This window comes from Lissotriton vulgaris, chromosome 4_1, assembly GCF_964263255.1.
Source record: "Lissotriton vulgaris chromosome 4_1, aLisVul1.2, whole genome shotgun sequence".
Taxonomy (NCBI): domain Eukaryota; kingdom Metazoa; phylum Chordata; class Amphibia; order Caudata; family Salamandridae; genus Lissotriton; species Lissotriton vulgaris.
In genome coordinates, this window is record NC_141691.1 from 1,517,054,258 (window position 1) to 1,517,064,721 (window position 10,464).

Below are 10,464 nucleotides of genomic sequence, written 5' to 3' on the forward strand. Positions count from 1 at the left end.
GTTTCCTGCCTGGTAAGAGCATCTGCTCTTTTTTTTTTTTTTAACAAGAGGAACTGAGATCGGACGATATTTAATGGGGTCCAGTGTACATGTCCAAGACTAGAGCACACAGAAGGATACAAAGTTCCCCGGGGAAGAGAGTATTACAGTGTGGAGAGGGAATAAGACGTGCAGAGTCAAGGAACTAGGGAGGTTCCTTTGTCGGAACTAGAGAGCCTCACACACCCAGAGCGTTAGGTGTGAAACACACCCTGACTGTAGGATGTCCAGTTTCATCATCTGCTCACTGCTCCTCGTCAGACCGGCGCTGCAATGTCTGACTGAGTTCTTTTGTTCCTTGCCGATGGTGTGTGTGTGTGAGTGAAAAAGAGAGGAAGTGTAGTCGGTGCAAAGTGAGTGAATATTAAAACAGGGTAAGCAGTCCACAATGGGTTTTATTGACGTGGCTGATTCCCTGATTAAAAGGGGTGAGAGGAGAGCTAGAGACTGTGTAGGGGTACAGAAAACTAACTCAACCCCCTGGTGTGGTCAACATGTTTCTCGCCAACCGGCGATTCGTCAGGACCAAAACAAGGTACTACACGTGAAGAAAGGTGATACAATGCTCATTCAAGAAGTAAAAAGCAAATACAACCTCACTGGGTCGGGTACAAAGAGGGCCAAGGGGTCCTGCTCTAGTTAGGCGACCTAAAGGTAGGAGGAAAAAGAGATTAAAAGAGAGCGGGTCAAGTCATATCTCGAATTTGTGATTATACATTGAGATAATGTAGGGTGACATTTAGTCAATGCTCTCCACACTGTGGGGGGTGTGAGGGAGGGCGTGCAGGGAAAACATTCATACTGAGTACTGGGTGGATGAGAAGTTCCCTTCATAATCGGTCTGGGTATGGCGCGATTATTATCTCTCATTGGAGAAACCGGAGTGCAGTGAAAACACTCATCTAAAGTGTCTAGCCGAATCTGTCCATGCAGCACCCATTCCTGGGAGAGGAAAAGGAAGGTTCTTACCCTAAGGGAGAGTGACACGGGCCTCGCAGTATGCTCCCGTGAGGCCAGCGCTGTCTGGTGGGTGTACCTGCAGGGTTTGGAAGGGAAGGAATGAATTGTGTATAGCAGGATACAGGGTAGTAGACTAGTGCCTGGTAGTTGAGGCTCCCCCAATGGGGGAATGGGGAGGACCGGCTCATGCCAGAGCAAAGCCACGTGGAGGGCGCAGGGGTGAGCACTCAGTGGACCTCCAGGGTTAATAGACCCAATACCACGGGTGCAGTCATCGGGTAGGCAGGGAGACGGACCCTCTGTCCGTGTGGGGCGTCTGCATATCAAAGGAGCTCCCAGCGCGGGGCACAGCTCGCACACCCAGCACCATGCAACACTGTATGCTCACAAGCCGTGAGCGCAAGTATAGACAGCGCCGAAGTGCAGCGGGGCACCGCGCAGGAACAACCCCCAGAGTACAGCCTCAGGAGTGTGAGTGGGACCGGGGACAAGAGGGCGCTCCCCACCTCCTCTGAACCTCCGGGCCGCAATGTGGCAAGTGGGCGGGGAGCCCGGGCGGGGCTGAGAGCCACCCCCGCAACCGCCTGGGCTGTAGTGCTGCCAGCGTTTGAGACGAGCCTCAGGTCATGAGGGCAGAGGGAAAGAGCTTACCTGTGTGCAGACGCTGGGACGGCGGAGACACCTACCCCTCACGCTTGAGGCACCTGGTCAGGGTGCGGAGCAACTGGTGGTGTGTCCCAGTGGTGTCCATCTATAAGAAGGCTGACCGCTAGTTCCCCCAAGCGCCGCGAGTATGGTGGTGCCTATCGCGCGTCATGCGCACAGGGAGCCCAGGAACTGGAGCTGTTGATAGGCAATGATGGCAAACGTGGCGGCCATGTTGGAAAGGTCGCTGGTGCTGGCAGAGGTCGGATGTACAGTCTGCTGGGGGTTGGTGTGGCGCTGGGTTGCTGCTCAAGCTGGATATTATGCGGGTGTTGGAACTTAATAAAGATAACCTATCGTGTGGCAGGGCCGCGCGACTGCTGGGGGAAGGGGGGGGGGGGGGGGTTGTTTGACCAGTCATCAGATCTCTGGGATAGAGTATACTCCCTGATGGACACTGGGATATCATGCTCGTGGTAGAGACAAAGCGGGCTAGTCAGGTACTTGGAGGGACATCGTGTAGGGATAACTCGTTGGGGAATCATCAAGGGTAGGACATAGACCCTCTGTGATGCAATGGCCTGTGCCAAGCTCCGGTGTATGTAATGAATAGGCTGAATGGGTACAGGAGCTAGCTAGGAAGTCATCTAGAGACGGTGGCCCAGGGGACTGCATCGTTGAGCCCTACTGTGTCAAGCTGAAGGCGGTGCACCCATCTCTGTTCCAGCCTAAACAGTGCCTGCCTGGACATGGCTGGTTGGGACTCGAGCACTAACCACTGGATGCTGTCTGCAGAATGATTGTGAAGTTGGTAGTGTTCATACAATCTTGTGAGGGTCCTGGAGCACCGTATGTTGCTTTTGTGCTCCGTTATTCTGAGCTTCACCTGTCTCATGGTCATACCTACATAGAATTTGTCACAAGGACAAATCAGGAGGTAGATACATTTAGTACTGAGACAGTTGGTGTGTCTGTTTAGTTTCCACGTGAAGGAGTCAATGAGTTTGATTTCTTTGCATTGTCTGGACTGGGGACATACTGCGCAGCCGCCACAAGGGTAGTGTCCAACAACGGGAGGGAGGTGCCATAATGTCTGCTGCCCACTGCTGTATTTTTTCTTAGGGCATGTATGTATCAGAGAGTCTTTAAGGTTGGCTGTTCTTTTAAAAGCGAATCTCGGTTTGGGTAGCTCGGCGCCCTTTGAGTTGTGGATGCCCCAGTGTTTGTTCAGTTTTTTTAATAAAGTTGGAGTTTCTGGTAAAACTGGTGACACAAGTAAGCAGGTCATCACACTCTTTCAGGTGTACATCAAGGAGGGCCTCCCTATGGTTGTTTAGTGCTCTCTTGCTGGAGTCGCGTATCAGTTTAGTGGGGTACCCTCTATCCATCAGTTTGTGTTGGAGGGTATTAGCTTCTTGCCTATAGTCATCCCTAGAGGAGCAGTTTCTACGTACCCTCAGGAATTGGCCAAAGGGTAGATTCTCGCGTAGTGCTCTCGGGTGATGGCTATTGAACAAGAGAAGACTGTTTCTGTCCGTACTCTTCCGGAAGAGGGTAGTGCTCAGACCGGCTGGGCCCAGCCGTATCATGAGGTCAAGAAAGGGGGGGGGGCTGTCTCAGACATGGAGCCTGTAAATTTAAGGTATGGATTCTGTTGGTTGATCCATGTGCAGAATTGGGTGCAGCTATCGCGGTCACCTTTCCATAGTATCAGGATGTCGTCTATGTAGCAACGCCATAATGTAAGATGTTGTCTGAAGGGGTTGGATTCTGGGTAGATAAATTGGTTCTCGAAGGCTGCCATATAGATACAGGCAATGCTGGGAGCAAAGGTTGAACCCATTGAAGTACCCCTGATTTGATGGTACATCTGTGATCCGTATTGAAAAAAGTTTTCTGTCAGGGCGATGCTCGCGCAGGCCATGATGAACGGTATTGGTGTAGGTGAGGACCAATCCTCCTGCATTAAGGCAGATTCCACTGCTTCTAGTGTGGCTGCTTGGGGAATATTCGTATACAATGCTTCCACATCAAGCGTTAGGAGGAGGTCCACTTCTTCTCTACCTTCGATTGAGTCAATAAGGCGTAGGACATCCCTTGTGTCCTGCAAAAAGGAGGGTATTTTCTTAACAATGGGCTGGAGGAATACGTCACAGAACTTAGACAGTGGCTCCAATAGTGAGCCAATGCCAGAGACAATAGGTCTTCCTGGGACTGGACTGGTACCCTTGTGAATCTTAGGCAAGGTGCAGAAGTAAGGGACCGCTGGGTCTGTCGTCAGGAGGAACTCCGCTTCGTATTTCGAGATCCACCCATTGGTCTTGCCTTCAATGATCAGACTAGAGATGTCTGTGGTCAACCTGCTGGTCGGATCTGCCGGTAGGGGTCTGTAGTGGGTGGTGTTGGTAAGTTGGCGCCTACACTCTGTGTCATAGTCAATGGCATCTTGTATAACCGTGGCTCCCCCTTTGTTGGCTTGTTTAATGACGATGGAGGTGTTGTTTCCCAAAGCTAAGACTGCCTGTCTTTCAGCTCTACTCAGGTTGTTGAAACTACTGGTCTGTGGTTTATTCTCCAGGGACCTCATTACTGCCCTCTCAAATGTCAGCACCTCGGGTGGGACCATCCCATCCGTTGCAGTGAACGTGGAGGGGTTACGTAGCCCTGTGTCAGTCTTGTCAGTTGCTGGTTGATCTGCTTTCCCATTCTCAGCACCTGGTCTGTAGGTAACAATGTAATCAAATTCTGAGAAAAACAGCATCCAGCGCATTTGCCTATGGGATAACAAACGGGCAGACCTCATAAACTGTAGGTTTCTATGATCAGTATACACTGTGACCACATGCTTGGCCCCCATCAAATGATGTCTCCATGTAGAAAAAGCATCCTTGATGGCCATTAACTCTTTTTCCGCAATAGTGTACCTTGTTTCAGCCTCATTAAGTTTGCGAGACATGTAGGTTACAGGATGAAGCTGTCCTGTCTTTGCATTCCTTTGTGATACTATTGCACCCACCGCCATGTCTGAAGCATCTGCTTCCACTATAAATGGCTTTTCCAGATTCGGATGGGCCAAAACGGGTGCTGAAGTAAATGCTTCTTTTAACTGTGAAAAGGAGGCTTCGGTTTCTTCAGTCCATTCAAACTGAACGTTCTTCCTTACCTGTTTTGCAATAGTTGTTACCATTTTTGAAAACTGGGGTATGAACCTTTGGTAGAAATTAACGAAGCCCAAAAAGCATTGGACTTCCTTCACATTGACTGGTTGTGGCCAATCTTTTACAGCTTTTATTTTGTGATACGACATTTCCAATCCTTGAGGTGAAATGATTACTCCCAAAAATTCCATTCTCTGAACATGGAATTCACATTTACTCAGTTTGCAGTATAATCCAATGTCAAGCAAGGCTTGCAGGACCAAACACACATGGTGGTAATGCTGATCCACAACATCAGAATAAATCAAAATATCATCAATGTAAACCACTGTGAAAACGTCCAAATACTCCTGCAACACTTCATTAAAAAAACCTGAAAAGCAGTGGGAGCATTACATAGCCCAAAGGGCATCACGGTATACTCAAATAACCCAAATTGAGTGTGAAAAGCTGGTTTCCACTCATGTCCCATCCTTACCCTGACCAGGTGATAGGCACCTTTCAAATCCAGCCGAGTGTATTTTTTGAGCTGTTTTCACCTGATCTAATAGAACAGGGATAAGAGGCAGGGGATACCTGTTCTTTATAGTGATTTGGTTCAAGCCCTGAAGTCTATACACACGCGTTTCTCCCTATTTGCTTTCGGTATGAAAAACAAAGGGGAGACCACAGGCGATTTAGAGGGTCTTCTGAAGCCATTCACCAAATATTGATCCAAATATGACTTGAGATGCTCGTTTTCCGTGTCCGTGAGAGAATAGATCCTGATACACGGTACTACCGCACTTGGCACTAGGTTGATCTGGCAGTCATATGACCTGTGAGGGGGTAATACATTGGCTTGTTGTTCATTGAACACTTCCTTGAATTGTTCATACTCCACTGGTAATGTAATGTCCTGCTCTGCCGTGGTAGCAATATGCAAAAGAGAGGCTAAAGCTTTTACTGGAAGAACGCTATGTTCTTGGCTGCCATGTTCTTTACATTCCATTTGCTTTTCTTTGTAAGTACTAAAAGGAATATTGTGGCAAGTCTGTGTTAAAAAAGTAATGCAAAATCAATGCTAGACCTTTGCAGATCTGGCCTAGGTGCATTGACAAAAGGTAAGTCATTGGATTAAAAACTCTAATTGTTGTAGTGGTACAAAAAAACAAATGAATTGAAATATCCTTCACATTACCAACAGTAGAGTAGTTAGCCTCAAAATATGGAGGCCAGTTCACAATACAGCACACATATAAAGGGGAAATAGCCTCAAAGGATAGTTTTGCGCAGGAAGAACATCCCCCTCCCCCAGCACTACGGAGCAAGGGTGTCTACGTTGTTACTAGGCAGCTCAAAGTTCTGCAGTTCTTGGAGACAGACTGGGTCGGACAGAGGCAGAAAATAGGCAAGTGCCCACTTTAGCATACCAGGTAGCTGAAATAATGGCCCAAATTAGCAAAAAGGGAATTTTTGAATTTGTAAAGACATGTTGTAGAGATGGTTTTGCTCTCTCCAGGTGACGAAATGCAGCACAGCAACCTTGCTGCACCACTGGTTAGTGAATTTATCCCCAAATGTTTTGACACTTGTATTCAATTCAGGGAGCCTTCATCGGGAAAGGTGGTGCAAATCGTATTTATTCAAATGGGTATGGCACTCTAGAGTCTTTTGAGCTATACAGAGATTTGCATTAAAGGATTCATAATAGAAATGTGACAAATCCAAAGCTACAAGTTAAGAATAATGCAATGATAGGATCACAAGAGGAATCAGTGCCAGTAAAGAGTTACTCTTTCAAAATCCACATTGTGAACTACAACAGTCTCAATGGCCTTTGGGTCTAGTTTCTGCACAGAAAACAGCTGAATCAGCCTAGATGAAGGGTGGACAGACAAATTGATAGTTCTTTATTTTAATCACCTATGTTTGACCTTACAGAGCAAGGACATAGATCAGTGATAATTTGCCTTCCACAAGGCTTCAAAGAACTTAGGTCATGGCTACATACATGCCTCCACCACACACTACCAACAGAACCTACAATTGACTAATTGCACTTCACGCATACACAAGCCTTGAGATTACAAAAATTTAGAAACCGAGTATTGGCTGTTAAGAGCAGAACTCAATCACCTTCACTAAAAGAAACTCCTTTAAGGTGCTTAAGAGCCAAAATAACATGTGTAAATTAATGAGGATTACCATTAACGCACATAGAAATGTACCCGCCCATATTTACACATATGGAAATTTACATTCTTACACGGTCGCAAAAAGAAATATTGCCTAGTAAAATAGAAATGGAGAACCAACACATTGCATTCGGAACTGATAATACAATATTGAGGTTCTTAAACAGCTAATGGTAGCAGTTCTCTAAAAGGACATTGTTCGAGAAATGGAGGGTCTTGATTTTTCCCACTAAAATGGTTGGTTAATATACCTTCAATGCTGATTATGGTTTATTACCTTAATGGTTTCTAAAAATCTAATCAGTTTTGTGCAAAGCAAACAATGGCAACTACAGTCTCAGGCATACTTACAGAGGAGGAAGACCACTCCAATGTGTAGGTCAGTGGGCACCAGAGGTCAAGAATAAACAGGGCTAATATTAGACCACAATTGGTCTTTTAACCTCATAAGTGCTGCGCCTAGTCCAACGGCACCACTACCTCGGAAGTGCTGCCGTCGGCCGTTGGACGTTCGAACCTCACCTGCGCAATGGAACGTTCAGCACTGGAGCTGGACGTTCCATAGCTGCTAAGGTGTTAATATGGCTAGCCAACTATGTGCTTGACAGCTGCATTCAGCAGTTTGCAAGATTAATGAAATAATAAAAGTCAATGCAGGAAGGGGTGTATCTGCTAGACATAGTCACCATCCATCTCATCTGTAAATGAGCAGTTGATCTCTCAGGTGAACTGTCTCAACATATGAAGTGGTATTTGAGAAACTCAGCTAACATTCATAAACATCACTTGCCTTTGAGGCTGATTCTTAAACATCCTGCCTCCAATCACATGGTGAGGGGGTAGAGCATATCTTAGGCTCCCGTAGCTCTTTGATGACCTTTTGGACTTTTAATGGGGGCTTCCACATATGGTAAGATAAGTAGCAGGGCAGGCCATTGTAGCAACTGTAAGGATTTCAGGTTTATTTCTAGCTAGGAGGAAGGAGACAGCATACAGGCTTTATATACTGGATGCAATTTAGAACAAGCATTGGCATAGCCAATAGGTCTCGCCTTTGGGACCTTATAAGTATTTAGTTATGCAGCACAATATCCTTGGTCCCAAAGGCGAGGCCTATTGGCTATGCTAATGCTTGTTGTGTAAGCTAGCCACCACTGGTAGAGAATATGGTAATGGTGTGGGTGAAAGACAGCAAAATGGCTCAGTGCATCAATATTCATCACTGACATATGTGGTGATCGCCCATCACGAGTTTAAATCCCAACAAGGTCAGCTCAGCCTTGCATCCATGCTATGTTAGTAAACTGAATATTGTTAAATTGAGTAACTCTATCGCTAGGTCTTTAAACTACTTATGAATGTCGGAAGCGCAGAATGAACCACAATAAAAATAGGTCATTCTAAATGGTTTCTTGGTTCATGCAGAGGTTGGTGAGGTCCATTACCAGTATGTAGCAGCAGTACAGGAAGATGTGCTCTGGTCCTGGGAATGTGGCAGGACAGGGGTCTTTAAGCAATGGTGGATGAACAAAATGTGGAAATGTGAGACACAAACATGGAGCACTGGGATATACAAAGCAGGTGTGAAAAACAAAGTTTGAGAGAGAAAACTAGCAAGCATGTGAGAGACATTAAGCAGGCCATGAAATGCAAGCAACAGGAAGCCTGCTATGGATTGAGACCGAGCATGGTAGAGTATACTCAAGAAAGACAACTGGTGCAGGCTTCAGCATGAAACCTAGGGGCACCGACCAGACCTGCAGCAAAACATAAAAGCACAAACTGACACACAGACTGAACTATCTCTGGCTATACAAAGGGCGGATTACAGGACAGATCTTACCTGGCTAAAGAGATGAGTTATCACTGTTTCAGGTAAAGAGCTTGTGAGGCCAGAGAGCTGAAAAAGGATGAATAAAGAAACTTAGCAATGGAGAATACAACTAGAAGATTGTCACTGACAGTTTTCAGGACCACATACTCTGCTCCTGCTACAGAAACTCATGCAGTGCTCAAGATAAAGACTAGAAGTACTTGCATGTGGTGACGCTCCTTCCGGTGAATACTCTACTTAGCTGTACACCCTTTACCTTGTTATTCTCCCCAGACACCACACTGGATCTGGTAAACTATTTGCGACAGCTCCTGAACATGAGCAGGTGGAGCCATTGGACTCTGTCCACCACTGAACAGCACAACCTGGAGCCCCATATAACTGCCACACCTGCCTGCTCATGCCAGTTTATTTAATGACATTTTTTGCACCATCTGACATGGAGCACAACTGAAAAAATGAAGATATTGACACTGTGCCTAATCTGACTTGGAACCTTATTACTTCCTAAAAGTCTACTCCACAGACTGGGGAGGAGGAGGACAGGCAGTGAGGAATCCACAGTTAAAGTATTCACTAGAAAAAGCGTAACATAAATAACTAGTTTGTTCTGATGTATACTTCTAAACGCAGATTCCTCAGCTTGTGACTCAATACAAAGCAATGCCCACTAAATTAGGTGGATCTAAGAAGAAGACTTTGCACCAGGAAGGCCTACAGGAATGTGCGGGCAAAATGACTGAGAGTCGACACAGTACCTGGTAAAGGCGTGGCACATGTCCGAAACTCCATGATAGGCCCTAGTAGCAGCCTTAGCCCTGGAAGAATGAATCTGATTGCATATGGCCCACATTGATAAGACTGAGGTCCAATCAATGTTAAAACTAAGGACCCTTTTAGGATCCAACCGATGTGGCCTCTTCTTCTCGGTAGGGGGGATGTGGTGAACAGAAGAGCTCAGGGAGTTTGATCATATGCCTCAAATGAAAAGGTCTTCCTTTTGGAAGACAAGATACACTAGTCCAAAGCATCAATTTGTAAGATAAAAGGTGGCATGCAGAGGCTGAACAGAAAAACTGTAACTCAATGATGTAATGCTCAGAATTAAAGGCAATAAGAAACATGCTTTTCATTGTTAAGAGCCTCAGGGAACAACAGTACAGAGTTTAACATGGAGCACACATCATAAACGCAAGGTCCAAATTCAGATCCCACTGAGGCATAATGTAGGAAGTGGAGTAAATGTGTGAAAGCCCTCTTAAAATACACAAAGAAGGCAAATCAGGCTAAGAAAGCCAAAAATGCCAATAAGTAGCTTTCAACAGTACCTACAGAAAAACCTTGCTGGGCCAAAGACAGAACACACACAAGGAGATCAGACAGTTTAGCTTGTAAAATGTAAACCTGCCTCTACTTGCCACAGTTGACAAATTTAGACCAACTGTGCCAGCATAGATAAACTTTATGGATAGACAATGAGAAACAACACTGACATCCACTGCTTCCAATCGTTCAGTTGAACCACTCAATATCCATGCATGGGCGTATAGAATACGGAGATTCATACACAGGTCTCTGCCTTGCTCCAGTTCTCCCAAAGAGGGAGGGCACATGCTGAGATTTAGGAGCTTTGAGTGACAGACCTCCAATT